Source organism: Diceros bicornis, chromosome X (genome assembly GCF_020826845.1).
Source record: "Diceros bicornis minor isolate mBicDic1 chromosome X, mDicBic1.mat.cur, whole genome shotgun sequence".
Classification (NCBI taxonomy): domain Eukaryota; kingdom Metazoa; phylum Chordata; class Mammalia; order Perissodactyla; family Rhinocerotidae; genus Diceros; species Diceros bicornis.
Window position 1 is genome coordinate 67,076,957 of NC_080781.1, and position 18,531 is coordinate 67,095,487.

The 18,531-nt window shown below is 45.4% G+C and overlaps 1 long non-coding RNA gene across 4 annotated transcripts in view; it reads right to left on the reverse strand.

The window, feature by feature from the left end:
• Positions 1-18,222, reverse strand: part of LOC131401142 (uncharacterized) — a 37,524-nt gene extending 19,302 nt beyond the window's left edge. For 3 of the 4 annotated variants that reach the window (XR_009217553.1, XR_009217554.1, XR_009217551.1), the window contains exon 1: positions 34-4,662. This is a non-coding gene — a long non-coding RNA (uncharacterized LOC131401142). Of the gene's footprint in view, positions 1-33; positions 4,663-16,180 lie in introns of those variants that run through there. The other variant, XR_009217552.1, reaches the window with a different exon arrangement.
• Positions 18,223-18,531: the final 309 nt, after the last annotated feature.

Sequence of the window (18,531 nt, forward strand, 5' to 3'; positions counted from 1 at the left end):
AAAATTACTTAATAGCTACAAAGTCGTACTTACAGTATTCTAAAGAGCCAGAGACTCTTCTTACAGCTGTCCAAGGAGCTAGAAGTACAAACTGTACCCTGAGCTGGGCCGATCTTTTGACATCCTTCTCAGAGGAATAGCATCCTTTTTCAGTGATTACAAAGAACTGCTGTTGTGATGACTAGTTATTTGCTTCAGCAGTTCCATATTAAATAGTTCTCTGCCACGAAACACCCTGTACACTAGAAGCTGGGATATTATTCAGTTTTACCAGGCAGCTATCTCACTGTTGAAATTTGTGTCCAGAAGAATAATTAGATCTTGTCTTATTTTTCTTTTAATATAAAACAGGGAAACTGGTCCCATCATTCTAAGTCCTCACTTCAGTGTGGTGCTTCAGGCTACTTTAAATTAGCAGAATTAAGCAAGGTGCATTTTATATAATAGATTAATCAAATAAGGTGATCTATGGTTTTCAAAAGCACCTCAGCATATGTTCTCTCATTTCATCCTTTTACAGCAATCTTCTTGAAATAAGTAGGGGATGGTTGGTGCTCCAGATGAAGAAATTTAAGGATTAGAAAGTTTAGGTAGTTTTTCTAAAAGCGAGTGGTGGTAAAGCCCGAACAAGAAATGGTTTTAAAATGGTGGTAGAGCCCAAAGATACTGGTCTTAAGAGCTCTACTCTAAAACTCCTTTGGTAATACCAAGATAGCAAGAGTCACAGTGGTCCATCCACACACCCACCACCCTTAGTAAAATGAGAGACACTGGTCATCAGGTACATGGTATAAATGGGTTTTTAGACGTCAAAAATTTAATGACCAGGTTATCAATTCCACCTTGTAAGCCAGATGTCTTTCTTAAAAAATAAAAAATTAACAGCAACTTTTTGGCTGCATCCTGGCAATTGCCACTGTACAATAGCAATATACAAGAGGAGAGATTCTTAGCCAGGCAATCTGCTCTGGAAGGAAGAATGCAGAGAGAGTGTTAACCTTCCTTCCTGGGAAGACAATTTTCAACTGATACTTATATATATAGAAAATCCAAAATAAAGGGGTGGCAATCCAGCTCCTTGGGCCTGACTTGCCTTGAGCATTTTGCCCAGTAAAGCAGTAACAGAGCTGGGCAGAGATGGCTCCTGTCCCCAGAATGTGACAATAATTGGAACTGGGATCATTAACAAATGCAGGAAAAGGAGTGAAGGCCCATCCACCTAGTTCAGGCCTGCTTTTGGTAGTCAACACTGCACAAACACACAACATCAAAGTGGTAGGGAGATCTTGGGCTGATGGACTAAAAAATGGGACAATGAGTACTGTGTTCATTAATAACACAGAAGGGGCTTTGGGAAGTCAGCACTACTCAGAAGCAATGCAAAGAAGGAAGTAGACGGGTCCATGTCTTATGGGCGGGACCAAGCAAAGTGCAACTGAGGCATTACAGCAATACAAAGTGGGTAAACCAATGAGATCTGGGGTTGTTAACGTTTTAAATTCAAGAGAAAGGGCCTAGCCCAGTCAACATTCCCCAGCAACAATGCAAAAAGGGCAGGGTGGGATGGAAGGGGCGAGGGAGTACAGTCTTATCTAATGGCTGGATACATGGACAGCTGAAATTGTGAGCATTAATAGTCCATAAGAAGGGTCCAAGGGCAGGCAAGGGGTGGGGCAAGGGAGGATAAGGGTAAGACCATGATTACTCGGAATTTTATACACTGGAGCAATGCAAAAGGAGTGGGAGTATAGGTCGCTGTTTGATGGACAAGTTCATGGCATACTGCAATGTTTATACTTTATTATGCCATGGGAAATTGGGGCTGGGAGTGCTTGTCTAACAAGGCCAGGAAGGAAAATTCCAGTGCTTATTGCCACGTGCCCATTAACAGTCCCAAAAGTTTTGTGTGGTCAGCAGCCCCTGCATTAATGCAAAGGGGGTGTAAGGGTATGGTCTCCTACTCTAACAGAAGGGGGTATAGATAAGTGCAAAAGTTCACATTAACAGTCTAAGAAATGGGTCTTAGTCAGTACCCTTGATGTATACAAAGAGAGTACAGGGGTCATATCTAATGATCAGTACTTCTGATAATTGTTATTGGTGCATCAAGCATCCAAGAGCTGAGGTCATGATAGTCAGCACTCCTCAGCAGCAGTCCAAAGGCAGTGCTAGGGGCATAGAGCATCCTTTCCTACTGCACAGGTCCACAGACAAATACAATTATGGACATTAATAACCTCAAGAGAAGAGCTCATTGATGGTTAACATGACCCTGATGCAAAGGGGGTATGAAGGGATGCAATCTTAGTCCAACAGAAGAGATAGATAACTGCAATTATGCACATTAAAGTCCAAAAGAAAGGGCCTTAGGTGAATAGCATCTCCTTGCTCTAAAGCAAAGAGGGTACAGGGATTCTGGTATAAGACATGCTTAGAAAACTGCATTTGTGCACATGAACTTTCCAAGTGAAAGAGTCATTAAGTAGTGGGCACTGCCTGCTGAAAATGCTAAGGAAGTAGGTGGGGTCCTTATCTAGTGCAAAGAACAGGAGAAAATGCAATTGTACATATTAACAGTCCAAAAGAAGAGGGCCTTGGTTAATCAGCACACTCTGCTGTACTGCAAAGGGAAGCTGATGGGGTATGATCTTAGCCTACTGATGAAGACAACAGACAGTTTCAATGATGTATATAAGCTGTCCACTAGAAGGGGCCTTGGGGGAAAACAGTATCCCCTGCAGTAGTACAAAGGAGGTACAATAGTCCTGGAAGTGATAGAGTTGTAGAAAACCACAATTCTGCACATTAACTGTTCAAATGTAAAGGTCTTAGCAGTGGGCACCATCTACTGGAAGGCATAGGAAGTGGGGGGACGTGTCCTTGTCCAGTGCACAAGAACATGGACAAATGCAATTATGCGCATTAACAGATCAAGAGAGGGGGATTTAGGGGTCAACAACCCTGGTATAATGCAAATGAAGGGCAACAGAGTAGGTTGAACTACATTGCAATTATATACATTAATGCCCAAGAGACATGGTGTAATCAATTAAAACCGTGTACCTTGTACAAATATAAGGATCTTAAAGCATTGTGCACTCCCTGCTAAAAGGCAAAGGGAATGGGGAGAGGGGTGTCCTTATCTAGCATACAGGAACGTGTACAAATGCAATTATACACAATAACAAGCCATTAAAAGAGGCCTTAGTGATCAATGTCCCTGCTGTACTACAAAAGGGGTCTGAAAGGGTAGGATCTTATTCAAATGGGATGAGCCATGTGCAGTTATGCACATTAACATCTAAGGTGCATGGTTGTGGTCAATTACAATTGTGCACCTTGACTGTCGAAATGTAACGGTCTTATGGAGGAGGCATTCCCTGCTGGAAGGGAAAGGAAGATGGCAGTGGGGTGCACTTGTCTAGTGTACAGGAATTCAGACAAATATAATCAAACATACATTAACAGGCCAAGAAAAAAGGCCTTAGGGGTCAGCACCCTTGCTAAACTGCAAAAGGGGTCTGAGAGGGTAGGATCTTATTCAAATAGGATGAGCCATGTGCATTTACGCTCATTAATGTCTAAGGTGCATGGTTGTGGTCAATTACAATTGTGCACCTTGACTGTCCAAGTGTAATGGTCTTGTGGAGGGGGCACTCCCTGCTGGAAGAAAAAGAAAGTGGGGAGAGGAGGTGTCCTTGTCTAGTGCACAGGAACCCAGATAAATATAATCATGAATATTAACAGGCGAAGAAATAGGACCTTAGGTCAGAATTCCTGTGGTACTTCAAAGGAGTGTGAAGGGGAAGGATCCTAATGTAATTGTCATTATGCACATTAAGAGTTTGAGAAAGGGGCCTGAAGTGGACAGTACCTCATGCAGTAAAGCAAAGAGGGTGTGAAAAGAGTCAAGGAAGCCAGTTAACTCAAAGGACCATGCACGACTGTAATCACACATATCCACATTCCCAAGAGAAGGGTTTTAAGGTAGTCAGTAACCTCTGCTTCGATAAGTGCAGGTGTGCTGATCTAAAAGGCACAGTTGTGGACAACTGAGAGTGTGTACAAAACAACTAAGATTGTTCACATTAACTGCAGTAGTGTGTAAGGTCTTGAGTAGTAGGCACCTCCTGCTGGAATATAAATAGAATGAGGAGGGTCCTTACCTGGTGTACAAGTACAGAAGCAAATTAAGTATGCACATTAACAGTCCAAGAAAATGAATCTTGGCTAGTCAGAAGCTCCTGCAGTAATGTAAATGGGGCAAGGAAATGGGATCCTATTCTAATATAAGGGAGCAGGGATTACTGTAATTATGCATATTTTTAACTGTACAGGAGAAGCAGCCATAGTTGGTCAGCACCCCTGATGCAAAGGAGGTTTGACAGGGATGGGATCCTAGTGCAATTTTGCACATTAACTGTCCAAAACAAAGACTTGAGGTGGTCGGTACCCCTGCTATAATACTAAGAAGTCAGGATATTAGCTTACCAGGAGGGCACAGGCACCTTAAGAGTCCCAAGAGAAGGACTTTGGGTCCCTAGCATCCCCCGCTGTAATGTAATAGGGTGGGATATTAGTTTAAAGGGAGGGCCCATGAACATTGGAATTTTGCACATAAATAGTCCCAGAAAAAAGTAACTGAGGTAATTAATACACCTTCCTGTAAAAGTAACTGAGGTAATTAATACACCTTCCTGTAAAACAGAGAGTACAGGGGACTTAAATGAAAGACATAGTTTTAGTCAATTACCATGGTTCATTTTAACTATCCTAGTACAAAGGTCTTGAGGAAAGGGCATCCGCTGATGAATACAAGGGAAATGAGTGAGGTCTTTACTGCAGAGGAAGAGGGACAAATGCAATTACGCACATTAACAGTGCAAAAGAAGAGCCTTGGGGTTCAGCACCCTCTGCTGTAACACTAACAGGGTGTGAGAGGATGAGATGCACATTAACAGTCACAAGTACCCCCTATAGTAATGCAAAGAGAGTAGGAGGGGATGGGATCCTGGACCAACAGAAGGGACCACAGGTGCAATAAAGCACCTTAACAGTCCCAAGTATCCTCTGCTATAACGCAAATAGGAGGGGATGGGAAACTAGATTAACAGAAGGGACCATACTGCAGTTAAGCACTTTAGCAGTCCCAAATACACTCCCAGGTAATGTAAAGGTAGTAGGAGATCATAGGAAACTAGACACACAGAAGGGACAACAGCTGCAATTGAGCATTTAACAGTTCCAATACCCTCTACCGTAATGCAAAGGGAGTAGGACGGTGAAGAATCCTAAACTAAAAAGGGACAACAGCTGCAATCTAGCCCATAACAATCCTAGGTACCCCTGCTGTAATACAAAGGGAGTTGGAGAGTGTGGGATCCCAGACCATCAGAAAGGACCACAGCTGCAATTAAGCCCATTAATAGTCGCAAGTACCATCTGTGGTAATGTGAAAAGAGTTGGAGAGCATGGGATCCCAGAGTAACACAAGGGACCAGAGCTGCAATTGAGCTCTTTAAGAGCCCCCAAAACCCTCCCAAGTAATGTAGAGGGAGCGAATAGGATCCTAGAGTAACAGAAGGGATCACAGCTGCAATTAAGCACCTTTACAGTCCAAGTACCTGCCCAGGTAATGCAAAAGGAGCAAAGGTCACGGGAACCCTAAACCAACAAAAGTGACTATACCTGCAATTAAGCAGGTTAACAGTCCAAAATACCCTCTGCTGTAATCTAAACAGAGTAGGAGGGCATGGGAAATGACACACAGAAGGCACTGTAGCTGCACTTTAACAGTCCCAACTACCCCATGTGTAATGCAAAGGAGTTGGACAGCATGGGATCCTAGACTAACAGAAGGGACTACAGATGCAATTAAGCACATTAAGAGTCCCAGGTACCCTCTGCTGTATGCAAAGGAAGTTGGAGGGCATCCTACAAACAGAAGGGACTGTGGCCATAATTAAGCACATTAAAAGTGGCAAGTACCCCGTGTGTAATGCAAAGGGAGTTGGAGGGCATAGAATCCTAGACTAACAGAAGGGACCACAGATGCAATTAAGCACCTTTCTGTCCCAAAAGTGCTCCCAGGTAATGCAAAAGGAATAAGAGAGGATGGGAAACTAGACTAATGGAAAAGACCACAGCTGCAATTAAGCCCATTAACAGTCTCAGGTACCTTCTGCTGTAATCCAAAGAGAGTAGGAGGACATGGGAAACCAAACGCCCAGAAGGGACTGTGGCTCCAATACAGCAAGTTAACAGTCTCAAGTAATACAAAGGGACTTGGAGGGCATGGGATCCTAGGTTAACAGAAGGGACTGTGGCACAATTAAGCCCATTAACAGTCCTAAATATGCCCTGTGTAATGCAAAGAGAGTTGGAGGCCACGGGATCCCAGACTAACAGAAGGGACCACAGACGCAATTAAGCACCTTCCTGTCCCAAATACCCACTGTGTAATGCAAGGGAGTTGGAGGGCATGGGATCCTAGACAAACAGAAGGGACCACAGCTGTAATTAAGCACATTAAGAGTCCCAGGTACACTTCGGTGTATGCAAAGGGAGTTGGAGGGCACGGGATCCGACTAACAGAAGGGACTGCGGCTGCAATTAAGCCCATTAACAGTTCCAAGTATGCTGTGTGTAATGCAAAGGAAGTTGGAGGCCATGGGCTCCTAGGCTAACAGAGGGGACAATAGATGCAATTAAGCACCTCTCTGTCCCAAATACCACCCAGTAACGCAAACAGAGTTGGAGCACGTGGGATCCTAGACTAACAGAAGGGACTGTAGCTGCAATTAAGACCATTAACAGTCCCAAGTACCCCGTGTGTAATGCAAAGGGAGTTGGAGGGCATGGGATCCCAGACAAACAGAAGGGACCACAGCTGTCATTAAGCACATTAAGAGTCCCAGGTACCCTCCGCTTATGCAAAGGGAGCTGGAGGGCATGGGATCCTACTAACAGAAGGGACTGTGGCTGCGATTAAGCCCATTAAGAGTGCCAAGTATCCTGTGCCTAACGCAAAGGGAGCTGGAGGGCATGGGATCCCAGAAAAATAGAAGGGACCATAGCTATAATTAAGCACATTAAGAGTCCCAGGTACCCTCTGCTGTATGCAAAGGGAGTTGGAAGGTATGGGATCCTAGACTAAGAGAAGGAACTGTGGCTGCAATTAAGCCCATTAACAGTCCCAATTACACTGTGTGTAATGCAAAGGGAATCGGAGCACCAGAGATCCTAGACTAACAGAAGGGACCACAGATGCAATTAAGCACCTTTTTGTCCCAAATACCCACTGTGTAATGCAAATGGAGCTGGAGGGCGTGGGACCCTAGAAACACAGAAGGAACTGTAGCTGCAATTGAGCACTTTAACAGTCCCAAGAAGCCCCTGTGTAATGCAAAGGGAGTTGGAGGGCATGGGATCCTAGAACAACAGAAGGGACCACAGATGTAACTAAGCTCTTTTCTGTCATAAATACCACCTGGTAATGCAATGGAGTTGGAGAGCATGGGATCGTAGACTAACAGAAGGGACTGTAGCTGCAGTTAAGCACATTAACAGTCCCAAGTACCCCATATGTAATGCAAAGGTAGTTGGAGGGCATGGGATTCCAGGCTAACAAAAGGGACCAGAGTGGCAAATAAGCCCACTGACACTCCAATGTACCCACTGTGTAATGCAAAGGGAGTTGGAGGGCCTGGGATCCTAGACTAACAGAAGGGACCACAGACGCAATTAAGCCCTTTAAGAGCCCCAGGTACCCTCTGCTGTATGCAAAGGGGGTTGGAGGGCATGGGATCCTACTAACAGAAGGGACTGTGGCCACAATTAAGCACATTAAAAGTCGCAAGTACCCCGTGTGTAAGAGAAAGGGAGTTGGAGGGCATGGGATTCCAGACAGACAGACCTCAGTTGTAATTAAGCACATTAAGAGTCCCAGGTACACTCCGCTTATGCAAAGGGAGTGGAGGGCATGGGATCTTACTAACAGAAGGGACTGTGGCACAATTAAGCCCATTAACAGTCCCACTACCCTGTGCCTAACGCAAGGGGAGCTGGAGGGCATGGGATCCCAGAAAAACAGAAGGGACCATAGCTATAATTAAGCACATTAAGAGTCCCAGGTACCCTCTGCTGTATGCGAAGGGAGTTGGAAGGTATGGGATCCTAGACTAAGAGAAGGAACTGTGGCTGCAATTAAGCCCATTAACAGTCCCAATTACACTGTGTGTAATGCAAAGGGAATCGGAGCACCTGAGATCCTAGACTAACAGAAGGGACCACAGATGCAATTAAGCACCTTTTTGTCCCAAATACCCACTGTGTAATGCAAATGGAGCTGGAGGGCGTGGGACCCTAGAAACACAGAAGGAACTGTAGCTGCAATTGAGCACTTAACAGTCCCAAGAAGCCCCTGTGTAATGCAAAGGGAGTTGGAGGGCATGGGATTCTAGAACAACAGAAGGGACCACAGATGTAACTAAGCTCTTTTCTGTCATAAATACCACCTGGTAATGCAATGGAGTTGGAGAGCATGGGATCATAGACTAACAGAAGGGACTGTAGCTGCAGTTAAGCACATTAACAGTCCCAAGTACCCCATATGTAATGCAAAGGTAGTTGGAGGGCATGGGATCCCAGGCTAACAAAAGGGACCAGAGTGGCAAATAAGCCCACTGACACTCCAATGTGCCCACTGTGTAATGCAAAGGGAGTTGGAGGGCCTGGGATCCTAGACTAACAGAAGGGACCACAGATGCAATTAAGCCCTTTAAGAGCCCCAGGTACCCTCTGCTGTATGCAAAGGGGGTTGGAGGGCATGGGATCCTACTAACAGAAGCGACTGTGGCCACAATTAAGCACATTAAAAGTCGCAAGTACCCCGTGTGTAAGAGAAAGGGAGTTGGAGGGCATGGGATCCCAGACAGAGAGACCTCAGTTGTAATTAAGCACATTAAGAGTCCCAGGTACACTCCGCTTATGCAAAGGGAGTTGGAGGGCATGGGATCTTACTAACAGAAGGGACTGTGGCACAATTAAGCCCATTAACAGTCCCACGTACCCTGTGCCTAACGCAAGGGGAGCTGGAGGGCATGGGATCCCAGACAAACAGAAGGGACCACAGCTGTCATTAAGCACATTAAGAGTCCCAGGTACCCTCCGCTTATGCAAAGGGAGTTGGAGGGCATGGGATCCTACTAACAGAAGGGACTGTGGCTGCGATTAAGCCCATTAAGAGTGCCAAGTATCCTGTGCCTAACGCAAAGGGAGCTGGAGGGCATGGGATCCCAGAAAAACAGAAGGGACCATAGCTATAATTAAGCACATTAAGAGTCCCAGGTACCCTCTGCTGTATGCGAAGGGAGTTGGAAGGTATGGGATCCTAGACTAAGAGAAGGAACTGTGGCTGCAATTAAGCCCATTAACAGTCCCAATTACACTGCGTGTAATGCAAAGGGAATCGGAGCACCTGAGATCCTAGACTAACAGAAGGGACCACAGATGTAACTAAGCTCTTTTTCTGTCATAAATACCACCTGGTAATGCAAGCGAGTTGGAGAGCATGGGATCGTAGACTAACAGAAGGGACTGTAGCTGCAGTTAAGCACATTAACAGTCCCAAGTACCCCATATGTAATGCAAAGGTAGTTGGAGGGCATGGGATCCCAGGCTAACAAAAGGGACCAGAGTGGCAAATAAGCCCACTGACACTCCAATGTACCCACTGTGTAATGCAAAGGGAGTTGGAGGGCCTGGGATCCTAGACTAACAGAAGGGACCACAGATGCAATTAAGCCCTTAATAGCCCCAGGTACCCTCTGCTGTATGCAAAGGGGGTTGGAGGGCATGGGATCCTACTAACAGAAGGGACTGTGGCCACAATTAAGCACATTAAAAGTCGCAAGTACTCCGTGTGTAAGAGAAAGGGAGTTGGAGGGCATGGGATCCCAGACAGAGAGACCTCAGTTGTAATTAAGCACATTAAGAGTCCCAGGTACACTCCGCTTATGCAAAGGGAGTTGGAGGGCATGGGATCTTACTAACAGAAGGGACTGTGGCACAATTAAGCCCATTAACAGTCCCAAGTACCCTGTGCCTAACGCAAGGGGAGCTGGAGGGCATGGGATCCCAGACAAACAGAAGGGACCACAGCTGTCATTAAGCACATTAAGAGTCCCAGGTACCCTCCGCTTATGCAAAGGGAGTTGGAGGGCATGGGATCCTACTAACAGAAGGGACTGTGGCTGCGATTAAGCCCATTAAGAGTGCCAAGTATCCTGTGCCTAACGCAAAGGGATCTGGAGGGCATGGGATCCCAGAAAAATAGAAGGGACCATAGCTATAATTAAGCACATTAAAAGTCCCAGGTACCCTCTGCTGTATGCAAAGGGAGTTGGAAGGTATGGGATCCTAGACTAAGAGAAGGAACTGTGGCTGCAATTAAGCCCATTAACAGTCCCAATTACACTGTGTGTAATGCAAAGGGAATCGGAGCACCTGAGATCCTAGACTAACAGAGGGGACCACAGATGCAATTAAGCACCTTTTTGTCCCAAATACCCCCTGTGTAATGCAAATGGAGTTGGAGGGCGTGGGACCCTAGAAACACAGAAGGAACTGTAGCTGCAATTGAGCACTTTAACAGTCCCAAGAAGCCCCTGTGTAATGCAAAGGGAGTTGGAGGGCATGGGATCCTAGAACAACAGAAGGGACCACAGATGTAACTAAGCTCTTTTCTGTCATAAATACCACCTGGTAATGCAAGCGAGTTGGAGAGCATGGGATCGTAGACTAACAGAAGGGACTGTAGCTGCAGTTAAGCACATTAACTGTTCCAGGTACACTCCGCTTATGCAAAGGTAGTTGGAGGGCATGGGATCCCAGGCTAACAAAAGGGACCAGAGTGGCAAATAAGCCCACTGACACTCCAATGTACCCACTGTGTAATGCAAAGGGAGTTGGAGGGCCTGGGATCCTAGACTAACAGAAGGGACCACAGACGCAATTAAGCCCATTAAGAATCCCAGGTAACCTCTGCTGTATGCAAAGGGGATTGGAGGGCATGAGAATGTACTAACAGAAGGGACTGTGGCCACAATTAAGGACATTAAAAGTCGCAAGTACTCCACGTGTAAAGCAAAGTGAGTTGGAGGGCATGGGATCCCAGAAGCACAGAAGGAACTATAGCTGCAATGGAGCACTTTAATAGTCCCAAGAACCCCCGGTGTAATGTAAAGGGAGTTGGAGGACATGGGATCCTAAACTAAGAAAAGGGACCACAGATCCAATTAAGCTCTTTTCTGTCATAAATACCACCTGGTAATGCAAGGCACTTGGAGGGTATGGGATCTTAGACTAACAGAAGGGACTATATCTGCAGTTAAACACATTAAAAGTCCCAGGTACCCTCTGCTGTATGCAAAAGGAGTTAGAGGGCATAGGATCCTAGACAAACAGAAGGCACTGTAGCAGCAACTGTCCCATAACATTAACAGTCCCAAGTACCCCATGTGTAATGCAAAGGGAGTTGGAAGGTATGGGATCCTAGACAAACAGAAGGGACCACACTGTAATTAAGCACATTAGGACTCCCAGGTACCCTCTGCTGTATGCAAAAGGAGTTGGGGGGCATGGGATCTTACTAACAGAAGGGACTGTGGCTGCAATTAAGCCCATTAACAGTCCCAAGTACCCTGTGCCTAACCCAGAGGGAACTGGAGGGCATGGGATCCCAGACAAACAGAAGGGACCACAGCTGCAATTAGGTACATTAACCATCCCAGGTACCCTCCACTGTATGCAAAGGGAGTTGGAAGGCATGGGATCCTAGACTAACAAAAGGGACTGTGGCTGCAATTAAGCCCATGAACAGTCCCAAGTACCCACTGTGTAATGCAAAGGGAGTTGGATGCCATGGGACCCTAGAAACAAAGGAACTGTAGCTGCAATTGAGCACTTTAACAGTCCCAAGAACCACCTGTGTAATGCAAAGGGCATTGGAGGGCATGGGATCCCAAACAGAAGGGACCACAGCTGTCATTAAGCACATTAAGAGTCCCAGGTACCCTCCGCTTATGCAAAGGGAGTTGCAAGGCATGGGATCCTAAACTAACAGAAGGAACTGTGGCTGCTATTAAGCCCATTAACAGTCCCAAGTACCCCCTGTGTGATGCAAAGGAAGTTGGAGGCCATGGGGTCCCAGACTAACAGAAGGGACCACAGATGCAATTAAGCACCTTTCTGTCCCAAATACTCCCTATGTAATGCAAAGGGAGTTGGAGAGCATTGGACACTAGAAGCACAGAAGGAACTGTAGCTGCAATTGAGAACTTTAACAGTCCCAAATACCCCCTGTGTAATGCAAAAAGAGTTGGAGGGGATGGAATCCTAGACAAAAAGAAGGGACTGTAGCTGCCAATTAAGCCCATTAACAGTCCCAAGTATACCGTGTGTAATTCAAAGAGAATTGGAGGGCATGGGCCCCCAGACTAACAGAAAGGACCACAGATGCAATTAAGCACAATTACAATCCCAAGTACCCTCTGCTGTACGCAAAGGGAGTTGGAGGACATGGGATATTGGACTAACAGAAGGGACTGTAGGTGTAATTAAGCCCATTAACAGTCCCAAGTACCCCGTGTGTAATGCAAAGAGCATTGAAGGGCATGGGATCCCAGACTCACAGAAGGGAAAGGGACTGTAGGTGCAATTAAGCCCATTAACAGTCCCAAGTACTCTGGGTGTAATGCAAAGAGCATTGGAGGGCACGGGATCCCAGACTCACAGAAGGGACCACAGCTGCAATTAAGCACCTTTCTGTTCCAAATACCCCCTGTGTAATGTAAAGGGAGTTGGAGGGCAGGGGACTCTAGACAACAGAAGGGAGCAGTGGCAATTAAGTACTTTTCTGTCATAAATACCACCCAGTAATGCAAGGCAACTGGAGGTCATGGGATCTTAGACTAACAGAAGGGACTGTAGCTGCAGTTAAGCACATTAACAGTCCCAAGTCCCCTCTGTGTATACAAAGGGAGTTGGAAGGCATGAGATCCTAGTAACAGAAAGGACTGTAGGTGCAATTAAGCCCATTAACAGTCCCAAGTATCTCCTGTGTAATACAAAGGGAGTTGGAGGGCATGCGATCCTAGACAACAGAAGGGACGGTAGCTGCAATTAAGCCCCTAACAATCCCAAGTGTCCTCTGCAGTAATGCAAGGGGGTGGGAGGGGATGAGATCCTAGACAAACGGAACGGACCATATCTGCAATTAAGCACCTTAAAGGTCCTAAGTACCCTCTCTTGTAATGCAAAGAGTTGGAGAGGATGAACCCTACACTAACATAAGGGACAGTATCTGCATTTAAGTAGTTAACTGTCTCATGTACTCTCTGTAGTAATGCAAAGAGAGTTGGAAAGGATGGAACACTACACTAACATAAGGGACAGTATCTGCATTTAAGCACTTAACAGCCCTTTGTACTCTCTGTGGTAATGCGAGGGTAGTAGGTGGGAATGGGATCCTAGACTAACAAAAGGGACTGTAGATGCAAATGAAGCACATTAACAGTCCCAAGTACCCTCTGCAGTAATGCAAATGGAGTTAGGTGGGAATGAGATCCTGGATTAACATAAGGGACTGTAGCTGCATTTAAGCACATTAGCAGTCCCTTGTATCCTCTGTTGTAATGTAAAGTGCTTAGGAGTGGATGGGATCCTAGACTAAGGGAAGGGACTTTAGCTGTAATTAAGCCCATTAACAGTCCCAGGTACCCTCTCAATGATGCAAAGCAAGTGGAGGGGATGGGGTCCTAGACTAACAGAAGGGACCACAGCTGTAATTGAGCACGTTAACTGTTCCAAGTGCCCTCTGTAGTAATGCAAAGGGAGTTAAGTGGGGATGGGATCCAGTTTAACAAAAGAGACATTGGGGATATCAATTTTGTGCATGAACAATTTCAAAAGAAGGGCCTTAGGTAATTAGCACCTTTCAGATGTAAAGTAAAGATGGTGCAGGGTTCCTGATACCAAAGGTTCAGTTTTAACCAATTAGGATTGTGCATGTAAACTGTCCTAGTACAGAGTTCTTGAGTAGTAAAGGTCCCTGGCTGGAATACAAAGGGAGTGGCTGTGGCTACCTCACAGGACAGGGACAAATGCAATTATGGACATTTTCAATTCAAGAGAAGGGTCCTTGAGTGATGGGCCCACATTATAGCATGCAAATGGGATACAGTGGCTCTTTCTGGACAACTGCAACTGCAAATTAATTGTCCAAGAGCTGAGTTCTTGAATAATCTGCACTTTCAAGCAATATCCCACAGAGGGTGGCATGGGGTGAGATTCCATTTTTTATTGCACAGGACCATGAATATATGCATTTATGCACATCAACTTTAAGAGAAGGGACCTTGGGTAATCAGAACTCCTTAGAAGCAATGGCATAGAGGTAAGGAATATCCTAATGGGTGGGACCATGGGCAAGGAGGATTTTATATACTATGCAAGTTGGTAGGTACTACCTAGGAGCAATGAAAAGAGCATGGGTGGGTCTCATCTGTTAGGCAGGTCCATGAACAATAATGATTGTATCCATTAACATTCCAAGGTAAAGGGCTTTGAGAATGAGCACTTCTGCTATTGTGCAAAGAAGCTGTCAAGGACTTGTGTAATGAACAGGGATATAGACAATTGGGATTATACTCATTAATAATTCAAGGAACATGGTCTCAGGTAGTCAGCACTACCTAGTAGCAATGCAAAGGGGATGGAGGATCGTTGATTAATGAGCGAGACAACGTACAACAACAATTTGATACTTTAATTGTCCAAGAACAGCAGGACTCTCCAGAAGCAGGGCAAAAAAGTAGGGTGCCTTTGTTTAATGGACAAGGTTATGACAATTGGGACTGAGCACGTTTACTGTTGAACAAGACTTGGGTTTTCTATGCCCCTTGCTGAATGCAAAAGGGTTTTGGACTGGGATTTAATCCAATGGGCAGAATTATGGACAATTAGAATTTCACTCAGTGCAGAGTTTAGGTGGTCAGCACAGTATATGAGCACTGCCCAGAAAATTGGGACTGTGACTACTGCAGCAATGACAGAGGAATGGTTTCTCCTTTCTTAAGGGCAGAGGATTGAGATGATGATGATGAACTTGAATTATGGACAATAACTGCTTGATATGAAACTCGATTAATTAACACTTCCTAACATTAACACAAAGGGTGTATGGATTCTTTGTTCTAACATGGGACAATGGACAAAGGGGATTGTGTACGTTCATTGAAAATGATGACTCAGGTAGTCAGCACTGAAGATCAGCAATGCTAGAGGCAGATAGGGTATCCCAGTCTCATGGATGAGCAATAGTCAACTTATTTTTAGCACTGAATCAATGCAAATTGTAGCGGCTTTAGGAAGAAGCAAGGCTAGGGGGAGCTGGGGCTGGGGCTGGGGCTGGGGCAGGGGCAGGGGCTGGGGCTGGGGCTGGGGCCGGGGCCGGGGCAGGGCTGGGGCAGGGGCAGGGGCAGGGGCTGGGAGGCTGTGGCTAGGGCAGGGCTGGGGGAGGGGTGGAGAAAGGACTGGGGGCCTTGGAGGCAGGGCACCATAGAAAATTGAAATTGTGGGCATTAATACTCCAATATAGTGAGTTTGAATAGAGGAAACAAGTCCACAGCAATTCAGGTTTCTTGCCTGATACGCAGGTCATAAAGTCAATTAGTGCAGCATTAAGGATGGGAACAAAGCAAGGCCTGGACTAGAGTGGACCTTCAAATATTCCTATTTACATAGGGTCATAAAGTTGAATTTTCAATTAACTATTTCTGTGCTATAAGGCTCTTCAAAAATCCAAAGAGAAGGAGTTTATTAAGTCAATTTCAAAGTGAACAAATTAGTAAAAATCTTTTAAATGCCAAATTATTTTACTTTGAATATCTAAAGCCAAAAAAATGTTGAAGCAATTTATAAAAAAATTGAAAACTTTAAGGAATTTTAAGGAATCCCAAAATGAAAACTCACTAAATGTAATTGAAAAAAATTCTACAAATAAACAAAGCCTCTAAATATATTTCCATAATAGTCACTTAAGGCTTAAGTTGAACACTAGCAAACCACATAATCAAACTATATATGACTGACATCCAAGAAATAGAAATCAAAATCCGACCCCAGCATTAGCCACGGGGTAGGTGTTCCTCTTGAGGAAGTCAGGGATTCCTCTTCTGCCACCTGTTGGCCAACGATCATCTGCGATCCATTCTGGTCTTTGCCACGACTCACCGCCATATTCACACTTGGCAGGCATGGAGCACTGCCCCTGGCCACAGTGCAGAAGAGCAGAGGCCAGGGGGGAGTAGACTAGCCTTAGGCCAAGGCAGCAACGCGGAGGTATGGGGTGAGGTTCAGCCCACACAGCCAGATATCCAGCACTGCAAGAGTCAATGCTGGAGGGGAGGGAGCAAGTGAGAGGGGAGGGAGATGGAAAGGGTAAATGTCCTTGGAAAGACCTTGGGTACCACCCACTGGGAGCAGACTTACAAACGTGGCTTCTCTACTTCCTGTTGACTGGCTGAATAAAGACCACAGTGAGGTGCTACACTAACTCACAGCCTAATTCCATCATTCACTAATTAGTTGTTCCCAATTCTACCACCCTTTCTGATTGGGTGGGTCATGCGGCAATCCAACACTGCCCTTGCCACCTTTCTGCCACTTTTTGCGGCAAACATGGCAAAAACCCGCCATCTTTAACAATGCGGCAGGCCCACCTGGTGCAAAGCCCGCCAAGAATGTCCCGGGCAAAAACCCCCAGCCATGACGTCCACATGACAAACTGCCATGATATGCGCATGACAAGGTCTGCCATATTGTCCCTGCGGCAAAACCTGTCAGGAAATGCACACGGCAAAGACAAAAGCCCGCCATATTTTACACTGCGGCAAGTACTTCAGCCGCCATATTTTGCTATGTAACAGAATATTTCCACCACCATGCTGCGCACTAGAACACACACCACCATGATGTGGCCTTCCCGCCACTTGAACACTGCGGCAAAATTGGATCCGCCATTTTGGACACGCTAACAAAGCCGACAGTCATGCTAAGCAATGCCACAAAGTCAAAACCGCCATTTTGAACCCTGTGCCTAAGTTTTCTCCCTCCCATTTTCGACTAGCCCCTTGTAATATGACACAGGACCATCCTGTTTTTCCACCTCACGATGCCATAATTCATGCGAAGCTCCTAACAAGCCCCAAATAAGCTCATTCAAAACATTTAGCTCATACAACGCATACAATTGCCTCTGCCTGTCCCGCTATCCATCTTGTCTCCCTAGTTTATTCTTAGAACAAACAACTAACAGTCAGCGGAGCTGGGCGGCAAATCTCAAGTGGCCGCCATCTTTCCTCCCCAGCCCAACGAACCTCCTAGCCTAACTGCCAAGTCATCTCCCAGCTAAAGCTGTAGGTTCACTCACACACCACCAAATGATTAGCAGCAAAAATCTGTAGACATTCCAGATAGTACAAGGAACCACAAAAACCAACACTTTTCCATCCATAAGAAGCCCCGATGGGCAATTAAAAACAAAAATCTAAGCAGGTATCCGTGGCCCCGATGGGCAAGGGAAAAAATAAATAAAAGCAGGTATCCGAGGCCCCGATGGGCAAGGGAAAAAAAAACAAATAAAAGCAGGTATCCGAGGCCCCGATGGGCCAAAAAATAAATTTAAGAAAAAAAGCAGGTATCCGAGGCCCCGATGGGCTAAGGGGGAAAAAAAAATTAAAAGCAGGTATCCGCAGCCCCGATGGGCAAAAAAAAAAAAAGAAGAATTAGAAGACAGGTATCCACGGCCCCGTTGGGCAAAAAAATTAATAATAATAAAACCAGGTATCCACAGCCCCGATGGGCAAAATACAGAAAAAGGGAGAAAAAAGAACACTAAACCACAAAAAACAGAGGTGTCAACCAAAAATCATTCCAAAGAAAAATTCCTTTAAAATGGAAAATTGCCTAAAAATATCCCAAATACCTGAAAAACAGGGAGGAGGTGTCAAGAAAATACTAGGAGAAAGTTCAGAACTTTAAAAACGTGTTATGGAATTTTGGTGCATTTTTTTTTAAAGAAATACGCCATAAGGAGTGGTCGGGGGCTAGAAAATGTTCCAGAAAGAACCACACGGGCAAAGAGATCAAGTGTTTGCAAGCTTCCGCCCCAGGAAAAGAAGAAATATGGCGGCAGCAGCAAATTGCAGCGCTTTAAGAAGTGAGGGGGAGGGGACTGGGGGCGGAGAAGTAGAAGAGGAGTGGCCTAGAAGATTGAAAGCCAGACATCTTGGTGGTTTACCCAGCTCAAAATTTACTCAGTAATAAGAAAAAGGGAGATTTCAAGAAAACAACATGTTAGAAAGAACACTAGACTGGAAATAGTCTTCATTTTTAGTGCAGGAGCTACAACTTCAATGAGTTTTCAATGGGTTCTCATCTATGGAATAGGGACGTTGAGTGAATCCAATT